Source organism: Nelumbo lutea, chromosome 6 (assembly GCF_056320005.1).
Source record: "Nelumbo lutea isolate HS-2025 chromosome 6, American lotus-T2T, whole genome shotgun sequence".
Taxonomy (NCBI): domain Eukaryota; kingdom Viridiplantae; phylum Streptophyta; class Magnoliopsida; order Proteales; family Nelumbonaceae; genus Nelumbo; species Nelumbo lutea.
Genome location: NC_142689.1, coordinates 32,651,785 through 32,666,547, shown reverse-complemented (window position 1 = coordinate 32,666,547; position 14,763 = coordinate 32,651,785).

Genomic DNA, 14,763 nt, shown 5'->3' with positions numbered 1-14,763 from the left:
TGGAGCAAACAGCTTTTCAACTGGCTGACTCACAGCCCATTTGGCTCTCCAAAATTTTTACCAAACATAGGTTGTTTGTATGTGAGTACAGGGTGTCTGTATGGGCCCCTAATACAAACAGCCAGAAGCTATTGGGCTTTAGCATTCCTAAATGGGCACTAGACTACAATGAGTAATTAGTGAAAAATGACAAAAACTAAGAATCTTAACCAATGCCTAGATGCCTATAACATTGCCAACAAGTCAGCCCACTTCTGGCTCAAAATTTGTAAGGTTAGTAACCGGCCCAAAACCAACCCTGTAATCAGCTGAGCCTATGGGGTCTGAATCCTATAAGATCCGATTATAATTGGAATGCCTAGTTGCTAATATGCTCTTTCTTCTCCCAAAATATCTTCTAGGATATATATAAATTAGAACAAGTAGGGGTGAGGAAGAAAAACTGAAAAATTGAAACTGAAGATTTAGTTAATTAAACTGATCAGTTTGATATTTTAAAAAATCAAAGGTATCGGTTTGGTTTCAGTTAACTAATATAGAAAACCGATAGTTAACTGAACCGACCAATAAACATATATTTTTATATATTTTGTGTATATTTATGTATATTATATATTTTATATATAAATTTTATATTTTCTATATTATAAATTAATAAATATGTATTATATATAAATATATATTTATAATATATGATATATTATTTATTATCTAAAATATAATATTTTATGTATATTTATAGTTTTTTATTATATATTTATATATTTTTTATAATATATATTATAAATATAAAAAACCAACGAACCAAACTGACGGCTAACAGAACCAGTCAACTGGTTAACTGATCAGCTTTGGTTCAGTTTTAGTTACCAGTTTTCCAAAAATTGGTAACGCTAATTCAGTTTCAAAAATAAGTCTCTGGTTCTGTTTCAAAAATAGGTCCACGGTTCAGTTTCAAAAATAGGTCCACGGTTCAATTACCAAATCGTGAGCACCCCCTAAGAAGAAGTAAATACCAATTACAACCCAACCCCAAAGCCTGGGTGATAGGGGCCACATCATTTTGGTTCTGTTAGGCCCCGGATGGCAAAGTAATTGTCGGCCTGAAACCAATTCATCCTACATATTTTGTTTGTGACTGGACCATGGTCAAAGACTCAGGCAGGTATCTCGGCCCAAAAGCCACGAACCCAGCCCAGCCCGCTAATTCTAGTCACAAGACCATGAAAATGGCCTAGGGCCCGTCAGTTGCCACCTCTCCAATGTTTCAAGAACTAGAGAATGACTCTGTATTGAGTACAAGGTTAGTAATATGATATTTTTTATGGAAAAATTTATGATACCAGAAAGTCTTTTTCTTGAAAATAATAAGATGCCGTTTGAGGGAGAAGCTTTTCAGAGGATTTTTTTTCCCTTCGAACACCCCCTTAATTGGCCCCAATTAAACATATCAGTTTTAACTTTCAACTTCTCATTTGAGCCATTATTTGTAAAAGAGCTGGTGGCCAATATATATGATTTTGTTTTTTCATTTTAGGTTGAATGGTTTCTTGAGATGGTATCAGAGCTAATCAGACCAAGTGGTCTAGTGTTTGATTATGGTTGTCCTCCATTATAATTAATTAAATTTCAACATAAAGGTATTAGTGGGCCTAAATTTGTCCATGCTTTCAAACCCAATGGTCTTTTATATGAGGGGGCATATTAGAAAATGAAAACATATTCATGACTGCGCCTAACAACTTAAATTTTTATGTTGCATGGTTTTAAAAAATGACTTGGAAATGGAATTGTTCTGGCCACCGATTTCTGGGTCAATGATTCAATCATATGGTTCGAACAGATAGCCTGTTCTGATAATAAAAATTAAAAATTAAAAGGCCAAAATCTGTTGAACGGGTTGACGGATCAATCGGTCGTTGATCGATTCAATGGTTTTTGGCCAAGAGTCGGGTTTGGGGTAAAATGGAACCGGTTATCTAGACAGCCCAGACCGAACGGTCTGACCATCTGGGTCAACGGCGGTCCCAAAACCATGTTATGTTGAATCATGAATGGTTACTTGAGAAACACATTCATTGGTAGACACCCACAAAACAAAGTTGATTTTTTGTTGGCAAAATGACAATTTAGCCCAGCATCAAAATTCTTAGGCCTAACATACAGTAGGGGGTAGGTGCTAGCTTGAAATTGATGCCAATTCACGAGCGGGCATTGATGTATAGGATGAGGATATTTGACATTTTGAATTTTTGTAAATCTACAGTAGAATTCAGAATTTTGCATCATTGAACTGCATCATACCTTTCTGTTTTTTTTTTTTTTTTATCATTTCAATCAAACACCGTACAAAATCTGTTGAATCATGAATGGTTACAGTGTTCAAAACATGTACATCTAAACACCTATGAAACTACATATCACTAGCTTCATTTTGCTCCTATCATGGTTGGACTAATCCTCTCGACTTACAAAGTTACAAATTAAAAATGTCAAATTTTCACATATTATTGTAAAAAGCATTTGACCGGAGGTATGTCCTCTGATGATCGAGTAGAAGCCAAAGTTTTTTACACATCACCAGGAGTGTTTTGGGCTCAATGGATAGTTAATTGGGATGTAGAACCCCTGGATTTTATCAAAAGCTTCGTGGTTTTGAGTATTTGACACCACCTAGAGCGCTGATAACGCTTCACAAATCACAGTTGCATACTTTCCAGTCTCACCATTAAAAAACTCCTAGACTTTTTTTTTACATCTTAGTTGTAAGAGTAGTATCCCTTTAGAAGCCCTCTTGACCGTTTTATTGGATATATTGTTACAGTGATCCCATCCAATAGGGGTGCCAATATATATGGACCGGTTTTGGGCTCCAATCCATCCAAATCAAAATCAAATTGGAAAGATTGAATGAACCAAAAATATATTAATGGATTTATATTGGATTGGGTCCGATTGAACCAATATCCAGTCCATTGATAGAAGATAAGAATACACGTGTCAATGGATCAGTTTTGTGTTGGTACCAATCTAAATTAAAACCAAATTTGAATGGATTGCATGTTCTAGACATTGAATTGGTGTTACATTAAGAGGTAAATTGTAGAGAATGTTATTTGAATTTTAAAAATTGTCAATATCCATTTTAACCTCATAAATGACAACTTTTGTTTGTCTATATAATGAAAATTTAATATTATATTATAATTAATAATTTATTATTGAAATTAACATTTATTATTATAATTAATAATTAATTCTTAATAACACTATTATAATAGTATTAATAGTGCTAATATTACTACTATTATAATAATATTAATGATTTATTATTATTATAATTAATTATTTGTTATTAATAACCAATAATCAATTAATTAGTTATAAAATAAAATGGATAAAATTATAAATAAATAAATATTTTTAAAGAACTTAGAATTTAATAATTAATTATTTATCCATAAATAAATAATAATCATTATTAGATGTTTAAAATAAATAATTAAATAACAATGTTTAATAAATATATAATTATAAATCTTTGTTGTATTATAATTTATAATTAATCGGTTTAATAAGTAATTAAATACAAGTAAAAACTCTATAGAAATAATTATATAATAATTATTAAATAAGTAAAAAGATAATTAATTAAAAAGTTAAATACTGATTACATAATTGAGGAATAGAATATTTAATTAATAATTTTTGTTAATAATAATAATAATAATAATAATAATAATAATAATAATAACTAGAATGTAATTATGCTACTAACAAAAAGTTGTAAAGATTCATACTAATATATAAGAGTTGAGAGGAAATGAACAAGCCCTTAGTTTAGACAAAAAGGACATGATGAGAGAGAAATAGATAGAAAGAGGAGATTTGATATGATGCATTTTGAGTTGATATGGCAGTGTAAGAATAAGAAGCATTTATGTTTATAATTCATTTTTTAAAATTGATGGGGAAATACTTGCTTGAGACATTTTAGGCTAATATTGGTAGTGTAAGTGGAACAATCTCATAATGCACCATCCTCCCTAGGTTGGAGAGAACCCAAACTCGGATTTATGTTACCATTTCAAAGGTCACCAACATATATTATTGCATTTCCACTATGCTTCTTTTCTAATCCTCTGATAGATAATTGGTGGTGTAAACCTCCAATACGAAATGAAATATCTTCATTACATCTCTCAACTTCTAAAACATTATTTTTATCTTTAAATATTGCAGTTTTTTTTTTCTCTTAACCAATCATAAAGATTGCAAAAATGATTGACAATATGGATATTCGTAGACCTGTATTAAGACAATGTTATCCAAGCCTCTAGTATGATAAATATTGTTTTCATCATTTTTAAATTCATTGTGAAGAACAACATATTCCTCTTTAGCAATGGGTTCTTTATCAAAATTTGGAGGTTTGTTCCAATCAATATGCTATTCTTCAATAGATGTTGTTAAGGAGAATGACCATGTAAGATTTTTATTACAATCCTTAACAGTAGTAAACCGATTAATAAAGTTATCAAATTTGAATTTGTTTGTATTTATACCTCTATGAAACATTGGGAAGTCAATATGAAGATTTGTTTCCCACTGTTTCTGCTCATCACCTGCAACTACAACCATCTTGTTTACTTACCTTGATGATGATAAAGAACAAGTGAAAAAACCTCCATGAAACTTTGGGATCTCTGTCTTGAGGCATGTTTTCCATCGTTTCTAGTCACCATCTGCAATTACATCCGATTTGGTTGCTTGCCTTGATGATGAAAAGGAATGAGCGGAGGCACTTGCATTGGAGCTGTTGTCCCCTGTTTTGGAACGAGAATGTAGCGATCTCAACTCTTGAGCAAGTGCATTGACTCGTTTTCTCAACTCTACTATCTATTTTTTGTGTTTTATTGTTGACTTCTTGCTTCATGATATGAGCCACTTGTTCCTTCTTAGGATCCATGATCAAAAGAAGGATCAAACTTGTAATCTAATGCAAATAGTGTAGTTTGGAAAACAAATCACATTTAGAAAAGCTTCAAAGAAAAGAATTAAAGTTGAAATAAACAAGAAGAACAAATTTTCACTAAATACTTAAGAGAAAATCAACAAAAGCTCCCTAACTTTGCCCCAACTACTCTTTGCATAAAATTCTCTACACCCTTATGCTTCCTACAAAGAAGTTTCCTAATCTAATAAAGCAATCATTATAATCATACTAAATCTCTTTAAAAAAGAAAATCCTAATTGAATACAAATTCGAAAATCCCATTAAACGCTAATTTGATAAATGCAAACCAAGATAGATAGATACAAAAATCTTGTATTGATGTATCTTGGTAAATATGAAATGAGTTGGGTCATTAGAAGCCAAACTAGTAAATATTTACTCGGGCCAAATCCTGTATTGCATCATTCTAACATGCACTGTTCACCTTAGACATGTGCTTGCAATAAGTGTTTACATCTAATGCATGCATGACACAACATACTACACTTTTAACAAGTGGGCCCTAAAGAAGTCAATAATACCAACCTAGTCTTCATACCAACAAATAGAATTTTAGTGGGCCCCTCAAGCTTTAGGCCAATTAGTCTATATACAAGATTATTTCTAAATGTTTAGTTTCAAGAATGCAGTCAATTCTTCAAGATATCATATGTCCTTTCTAGTCAGGCTTTTTGAAAAATAGACAGATCATGGATAACATTCTTTTGGTCAAGGAGATTCTACATGTTGTGGAAACACAAAAAAGGGCAAGGGTTATATAGCTTTAAATCAAAAGCTTTTGACAGAATGGGTTGACAGTTCATTTGGCAAGTTTTGCAGAAAATGAGTTTTCCTTGTAAATGGTGCCAATTAATCCATCAATGCATTTCTACTTCTTCCTTTGCCATCAAAATGAGCAGTCAATCTTATAATCATTTCCATCTTCAAAGAGGACTTCAGACAGGATGATTCATTATTACCTTACTTGTTCATCATAGGCATGGAGGCTCTCACTCAACTTTTGCATCAAGCAACCATTTCAGGCAATATAGAAGGAGTGGAGTTATGTAGAAACTCCAATTACTCATTTTTTGTTGATGATTGCATTATATTTTGCAAAGTAGACTTAACACAAGTCAAATCTCTCACCCAAGTTCTTAAGTCCTTTAAAGAATTTTCAAGGACAGCAAATCAACTATGATAGATCCAGTGTAAAGTTTAGTAGAAATGTCCCCAAACAACACCAAAATTTCCTTTTTCAAGTCCTGGAAGTTAGAAAACCACCATGCGGATCAAAGTACCTAGGATCCAAATTAACATTAAATACTAAATGTCAGCTTTCCCATCAAGAATTGCTGGGCTGCATACAATCGATGTTGAATGCTTGGAACTCAAAGTCCTCTCTCAAGCTGGAAGGACAACTCTTGTCAAGTCAGTCATACAAACAATGCCAATATACTCAATGGCAACTACTCTTCTCCCTAATAAATTCCTTCTGCAAATGGATAGACTTTCAAGGAAATTTTGGTGGCATGCTAACTCACATGGTCTAAAACACACTATCTCATGGAATAATCAGGCCTTCCTAAATCAGCTGGTGGGTTAGGCTTCAAACAATACATACCCATGAATAAAACAATGTTCAACAAGCAGATTTTGCACTTGCTTTCCTACAATACAAGTCCATGGTGTTAACTCATAAAGGAAAATTATTTTTCTAATTGGTCTATCTTCATGGCAAAAAGGGAAGACAAAGCTCATTGTGGTGGAAGCAAGCCCGTGGCTTAATTCAAGAATTAAAACCCAACATCTCGTGCTTGGTAAAAAATGGTGAGCTCATTTCAGCTCTTCATGATCCTTGGGTGCTGACCATTGAAAGAGGGGTTGCAAAGCTAAGCAACAATTAATTCACCTCACCATCTCCTAAACCTTAAAGTAGCAGAATTGCTTCATTCAAATGGATCTTGCAACTTGCGAATTTTACACCAACGTTTTGAGCCAATTTTTATAGAGAAAATGACATTGTGGCATGGTTTTAAAAAACAACTTAGAAATTGAACAGTTTTGGCCACCGGTTTTTGAATTAATGGTTTGAGCACTTGGTTCCTTCAGTGGAGGTGGTTATAAGGCATAGACCAAAAGCCACATAAACTCCTTGTCTCAATGTCTCATTGTAAATGCTTTCTTTTCTTCAGCACTATATATCTTTGTTAATGCTTGTCTGATTAATCTAAAATAAGACTAGTGATGATGGTCAAAAGGGCATGGACTTTGGGAAGGGAACTTCCATCATCCATTGTACCCATTTATATGGTGGAATGACTTTTAATTAATTTACTCTTCACGTGAACATAAACCATATATAGAGCCAAACACGTCAATTACTTAATTAGCTTGTCTCATGACGATGAATTGATACACTTCTCCGATCTTTTCACATCACTTTCTTTTTTGTGATGATCGTCTATGACATAGCGATGCTTAATATTATAATTGAATTCCGATTTTAAAGTAACCTACTTCTTCATTCTTCAATCGTTAAAAAATTATTTAATAAAGTTTTGACAGAGAACACATTCACATCTATCATATTTCTATATTCAAATTCTGTTAGCATGTGCCAGCCAAGCATGAATCTCTTTTTAAACAAATTAAAATAAATCGCAGACAACCAATGAAAGCATTATGTCTTAACCAGTCTGCCGCTTGATTTACTTCTCTAAACGAAAAACTAAGCATTAATGACTTCCCTTGGCATTTCCTCCTCTATCTCTCAACACTCAATAATCAATTCCTCACATATTAAGGCACTAATAATACTTGGGATTGGACCAAATATTCCTTGTCTTATTATCTTCTTAATTACCATAATCAGGGTCTGTGTTTGTTCGTGTCAACTTTAACACATGGAGTGATCTCCATCATCTATATATATGTATGGTTATGTCAACTAAACCAGGGCCCATTAATAATTCCTTTATCTGGTTAGTCATGCTCATCTAATACCCCAGTTGCATCAATCCCCATTTCTTTTTTCCTTTTCAAGAGTATATATATGAAGAATTAGTAATTTGATTATTGATATATAAATATAATTAGGTCATGATTTAGAAAATAAAGCCATTCACATTCACATTGATGAATATTCCCTTAATAAGATTTCCTGCATGTTTCGACTTTGCTTCTTTGGTGCATTTTCAAATGAAAAAGATAAGAAAAACCTCATAGATTTGGAAAGTGAAAAGATCTGCCTTGTCGACTATAGTACGTCAGATCGCATCGACGCACCAAGCGAGAGGGCAGAGATCCATTTGAGACGCACCCTGTAGCGATTACGCTACCTATTCTTGCTTTGCTGCTATGTTTCTGCTGCTCCACAGCTGCTGTTTTAATCCCACGATTGCCCATCCTTAAAGCACTATCTGGACGTCTTACAGAAGACATATTTGTAGATAATAATTCAATTCAACTGCCTGCTGCATCACGTGTTCATTTCGTAAATGGGACCAAAACGGGATGAATACCTATTCGGCTAGTTGTCGATGGGACCGGTTCATGCTATATCGTGGACCGGTCCTGTCCATACCCCAATTTCTCATTAACGGCAAAAACTCATGGTTAGGGCCTCTCCACAGTCTATTTTTTATCCCCTGTTTCACATTCTCCCTAAAAGACTGGAACCCTATTATCTGTTTCACATTTTAATATTTATGTTAATAAAATATTAATTACTTTACTTAATTTTTTAAATTTTAATGTTTTTATCCAAGGTTTTCGAACCATCGTTGACCCGAATGATCGGGCCGTTCAGCCTAGGAATCGTTTAGGCAACCGGCTTTGTTTTACCCCAAACCCGATATTTGGCCAAAAACCGTTGAAAATGTCAACAACCCGTCAACCCGTTGACCCGTTCGATGGTTTTTGACCGTTTTTTATTTTTTAATTATTTTTAATTTGTTTGTCAGAACTAGCTGTTCGTTTGAACTAGATGGTTGAACCATTGACCCCAAAAACCAATGGCCAAAAACAGTTCTGTTTCTATGTCAATTTTTAAAACATTGTTTTTATCAATAAAATAATATTTTTAAATATTTAAAATATAATTTTTAAATATTTTTCTATTGTTTTTATAAAAAATTAATATTTATTAGTTAATATTAATTCATTGGTGCATTTTTCAATATATTTATCATATAAAATGCAAAAATTAGATTTTTATGATTAATTGTATAGATCATTCATAAAATGTATATGAGATACATGAAATAAAAAAGTGTGGATCCACACCAGGCCTATAGAACACTACTGTGGGTGTGGACTGGTCCAATCCACGTAGTTTTCCTACAGTTTAGAACAACTGTGGACTATGGTATGGTGTGGATTGGTCCCTGCCACAAGGTGTGGGGTGGACCAGTCCATGCCCACCAATTTCTCATCCACACTACAAAACACCCCCTTAGTTATTCTATCCCATATTATTCAGTAGCTAGTTTACACCAATATTCTATTTCCTTGGATTAACTAGCAAGGTTATCTATTGCAAGCCTATCTAATGGCTTGGGAAGATCTGTTGATAATATACATAGTTGTACTTGATTATGCATGTTGTTGGTTTTCTTGTTGCTATGTAAAAAAATTCTAGGGATAAGTGGACTGCAATCCACCTCAGATATCTGAATTGAAGCCCTCTCCTAGTCTACTAGTAGCCCTCCCAAACCTAGGGGTGCAACTAGGGGGGGAGGAACCCGAGCCCGAACCGGCCCAACCGAAATATTACACGGGTTGGGCTTGGATTTTTGGTCCTCGGGCTGGGCTCGGACCCAAGAGGTCGGGCTTTTCTATTTTTCGGGTGGGCTTGGGTCTAGCCCTTAGGTAGCCCAAGCCCGACCCAATTATATACATTTATACATATATATGTGTATATATGTAAATATTGCACACATATTTTCATATATATACATACATATTTGTATATATAACATTTGTATAGATATTTTGCATATATATTTACATACATAAATATATGTATATATATTTGCATAAATACATTTATATATGTATAATTTTAGAGTGGGTTCATTGACCAACCCGAACCTGGCCCGGGAATGAGCCCAACCCGAGTGCATCAAATTACATGGCGAGTTGGGCTTGGGTTAGAAAAATCAGGCTTGACCTCAAGCTCGGACCTTAAGCCCAAATTTTAGGGTTGGGCCTAGGCTGACCATAAACCCGGCCCAGCCCGCCAGACTTGCACCCCTACCTAAACCGCATCTTGCCCGTAAATTATTGGTATCAATCCATGGGCAGGATTCAGTCCACCCCTAGAAATCCTAGCTCCACCCTACCCTAGGGGTGGAATGAACTATAAAAACCCCAAATTTCTAATCTTCAAGTAGTTTTCTCTCTTTTTACTGGTTGTCTTGTTTTCCGCTTGTTACTTTGGGGGAATACATGGGTCGGGTTTGCTACAACTTAGGGTGTCAATTGGATTGGATTTGGTCCAATTCGATCCAGTCCAATGTGAATCCATTACGAATGGATAAGGTTCAATCGAATCCAATGATTATTTTGGACCGCTCTAATTTAATGTTTGGATCGTCCTGTTCAAATTTGTTTTAATTTAAATTAGTTTCAAGTCAAACCCGATCCATTTATATCTATATTATCAATGGACCAGATATTGGCTTAATCCAACCCAATCCAATATGAATTTATTACGAACGGACCAAGTCTAATCCAATCTAATAAATATTTTGGATCGGATTGGTCCAATCCAATATATCTTGTTGGTCCATCCAATCCGTTCAAATTGATTTTGGATTGGACGGGTCCAGTCCAAAACCAGTCTATTGACACCCTAACTAGCTACAAGGAACTATGAGAAAATCTGCCGGTGGATCTTAACTTATTATTAACTGTCTATATATAGAGAGAGAGGGATTTTAGGATGTTTTTTAATATTTAGATTATTGTTGAGAAAAATTACAAGATCATCTACTTTAGTACCTATTTGTCTAGATTGTTTATATCATTTTTAATATTTAATGGAGGGCTGAAAAGGGAAAAGTAGTCTTTAATTAATTGTTTGAAAAATGATATAAAAAAAAATCATATACTTTAGTATCTATCTATCCACCGATCAATACATAGATTATATAATCTTTTTTTTTTCTTTTTGAAGGCAAGAATCGTATTTCATTCAAACTAAGAAACTTGTATGAACACAGGGAAGTAATTATAGTACCAAGCAAAAAAGAACAGATACAAATCCATAAAAAGAACAAAATATAGACTATAGATAAAAGAAAAAAAAAGAACTTCTACAACTGACATAAGATGAGACAGAAACACCAACAGAAGAAACAATTGATCGCTTCTCCAACCACCAAAAGTGAGGGATAAAGATAGTAGCGATTCGCACCAAGAAACTAGAGCCACTTGGAATTGTAACTGCTGTACTCACTAGAACTATAACTGTTGAAACTGTAACCGTTGGAACTATAATCGATAGAACTGTAATCATCTAGAACTGTAACTGTTGAAACTGTAACCGTTGGAACTATAATCGATAGAACTGTAATCATCTAGAACTGTAACTGTTGGAATTGTTACCGTCGGTGAAATACACTCTGGAAATAGCCATTGACAGTGAAAACTAAATAAGTGATGAAGGCCACCACCCAACACCAAATTCTTCAATGAAGAGTTAGCCTCTTGTATCAAAATCCCTGCATAAAAGAATAGAAAGAAAAAAAGAAAGATAAAGGAGAAGAATGAGTGAGAGGAAAGAAAGAGAAGTGAAACAAGAAAATCGAAAAGGAGAGAGAGGAGTGAGGGAAAGGGAGAAGCGGAGCAGAACGGAGAAGAGAGGGGGAGAGGGAGAAGAAAAGAAAGGGGATAGGGGTAACTCCCTGAGGGGAGTCACCCCAAAAACAACCAAAGATGGAAGAAGGACGCCAAAGGGTGGACAAAGATAAATAACAAAGGAAATCCTAAAAGCGAAGACTCTATTAGAGTAGAGAAAGAGGGAAACTCTGAAAACCAGAGAAAACTTTGGAAACCCATAGAGAGAGAGGGAAAGAGACGAAGGCACCAAGGAGGCTCTTCTTGTTATTGTTATGATGAAGGTGTCCTAATTTGTTTCTTTACTTGCGGTTATTAGTATTATTATTATTTGCTCATATAAGACTGTGTTAGGTCACAGTGCAATCATTGCACTAGTATAAATGCATGGGAGTGCAAATGAAAAAAATACAAATTCTCGTTTAAATTTTATTTTATTTTGTTTCATGTTTTAATTTACTTTATTTTTATCGTAATCAAATTATCAAACAAAATAAACTAAAATTTGAAATAAAAATAAACCAGAATTTACATTCAAATCATTTACACTGCCATAGTTTTGTATCGATGCAAATTTATTTATATTTTAGCCAAATGCAGCCTAAGAACTCCATTTGAAAGGAGTAGAAATACAACCAAACTGAGCCTGAGCCTAAATGATTGTAATATTTTATTCATAACCCACATCTGATTAAAAATCGTACTTCTTCGGTCCTCACTCAATTTACCCAAATCGTACTTCTTCGGTAGATCACTTCTCTCTCCATTTATTCTATTTATATCCAAAGTGCATGTATATTTAGCCCGTGCTTGCCGCTTATCATCTTCCCCATTGTTGTCTTATTATCTTAATTTATTGGTTGTTATTGGTCATCAGTCGTCATTCGGCAGTTGCTCATATAGCGTGTTGCCTCCACTAGTCCTTTTATTTTTGTTATTTGGGATGTTGAACGTTGAGTTGCTGGCGAAGTTTCCACATTCACATATAACCCCTCACTCCAAAAGTCGGTGGTAGTGGGAGTCGAGGCCCACCTCTGCTGAACGAACCATATATATTTGTTGCAAATTGAGTCTTAGGAAATCAGTTTAACCACTCCTTGATCAGTTGGTTGCCTCCACTTCTTCCTTTTTTTCTCCTCTCCCGGCCTCAACACTCAATACTATAATAATAATAATCAAGGTTTTTAAAACCAGATTGGATAAGGAAACGTTCTGGATCCGTTTCCAAGTCGAATCGTCTAACCATCTGATCCGAATGGATGGCTCATTTTGACAAAAAAATAAAAAAAAATAAAAAAAAGGCTAAAAAATATTCTTGGGTTGAACGGTTTGATGGTTCAATTGCCCAAATCAACAATTCACTGACCAAATCAATGGTTTCTGACCAAATAACATTCTTGGGATTAAATGAAACTGGTCAGGTGACCGATTCCTAGCTTCTCCTATCTGACCGTCCAGTCCAGTCGGTTCTGAAAACATTGATAATAACAATCATCAATTCCTCACTAGTCACTAGTTAGGATACTAATACATGGGAAGTTGGGATTGGAGGAAAAACCAAACTTATAACTCATTATCCTTTTTCTTCTTAACAAATAGAACATCAGTGTATTATATTGCAACCTAATTAACATTTGGAGCTCTCCATCATTGATATATAGTTATGTGAACTAATTCGTGACCCATTAATTTATTTATCTGGTTTTGCTTCTTCATCTAATTCTTGAATTGCATTGACCTGTGTTTCTTTATCTTTTCTAGTGTAAATACAAAGGCAGTTGGTCAACGGGATTGTGGTTTCCATTAATTTTATCCATGTTCTTATTTCAGAAATGTGAGAGATCTATGACAGAATTGATTTTCCCAGTTATCACTTATCCACCCTTCTCAAACTTGAGTAAATTAAACAAAAAAGAACATGAATAAATGCACTTACCTAAGAATATAAATTCCTAAAAAATGAATAGGGCCAAAGTAGTAATAATTTGATGATTGATAGCCATATCAAGTTGCTTTCAATTGATTTTAATTTACTCATCATATACAATATCAATGCCATTTTCATTTTAATAATAGCAATACATTCAAATTTGATCACATGGATAAGAATTTGGTTCAAATACAAAGATCGGAAAATTAGAGCCCAGATTTCCTACTCACTTTTCCTACCCACTCTCTACCCACCATGAATTGCAGCCATACATCTCTCAATTCATAATAGAGATGTGTGACTCCAATTCACGGCGGGTAAAGAATGGGTAGGAAAAGTGAGTAGGAAATCCCGATTGGGCAAATTAAATCAAATTCAGTTATAGGCATGAGCGGAGCCAAGTATATTGGCGGGGGGTCCTTGGCTCCTCAAACTTTTTAACAAAGTTATCTTTATATAGCTAGTAAGTGGAATCTGGGTTAAAAAAGCGTAGTAAATTGGGTCCTTACAAAAAATTACTTGAACTGAAATGTTAAGAATCACTCTCTAATGCTCCTCCAACTTCCAAAATTAAAAAACATTTGTTATTTTCTTTTTTTAAAAGAAAAAATCTATAATAAACCCAAACCTTCCTATCTCTCTTTTCTCTTGAAACCCTATCTCTTCTACTCTTCTACTCCCTATTTCATTATTCTAGTTTAAGTTGGCCCCCTCCAAAAGAAAATTTATGGCTCCGCCACTGGTTATAGGCATATCTAATTAACCCAATCTATGCCGATTTATCTATAGAGTTAACAAATTCGGGCCTTATTGTAACGTGCTCATTATAAATTCTACGTTATAGTTGTAGGTGCAATAACTCTTGGATGGTATTCTAAATACGGCAAACTCCTTAACAAGAGCAAGGGGACTATGGTGTAGAGGGCAACCCATATGACCAATCTAGTGAATCCTTTTATAATTGATGATCTCTTTCTCTCCTACTTTACCTAAT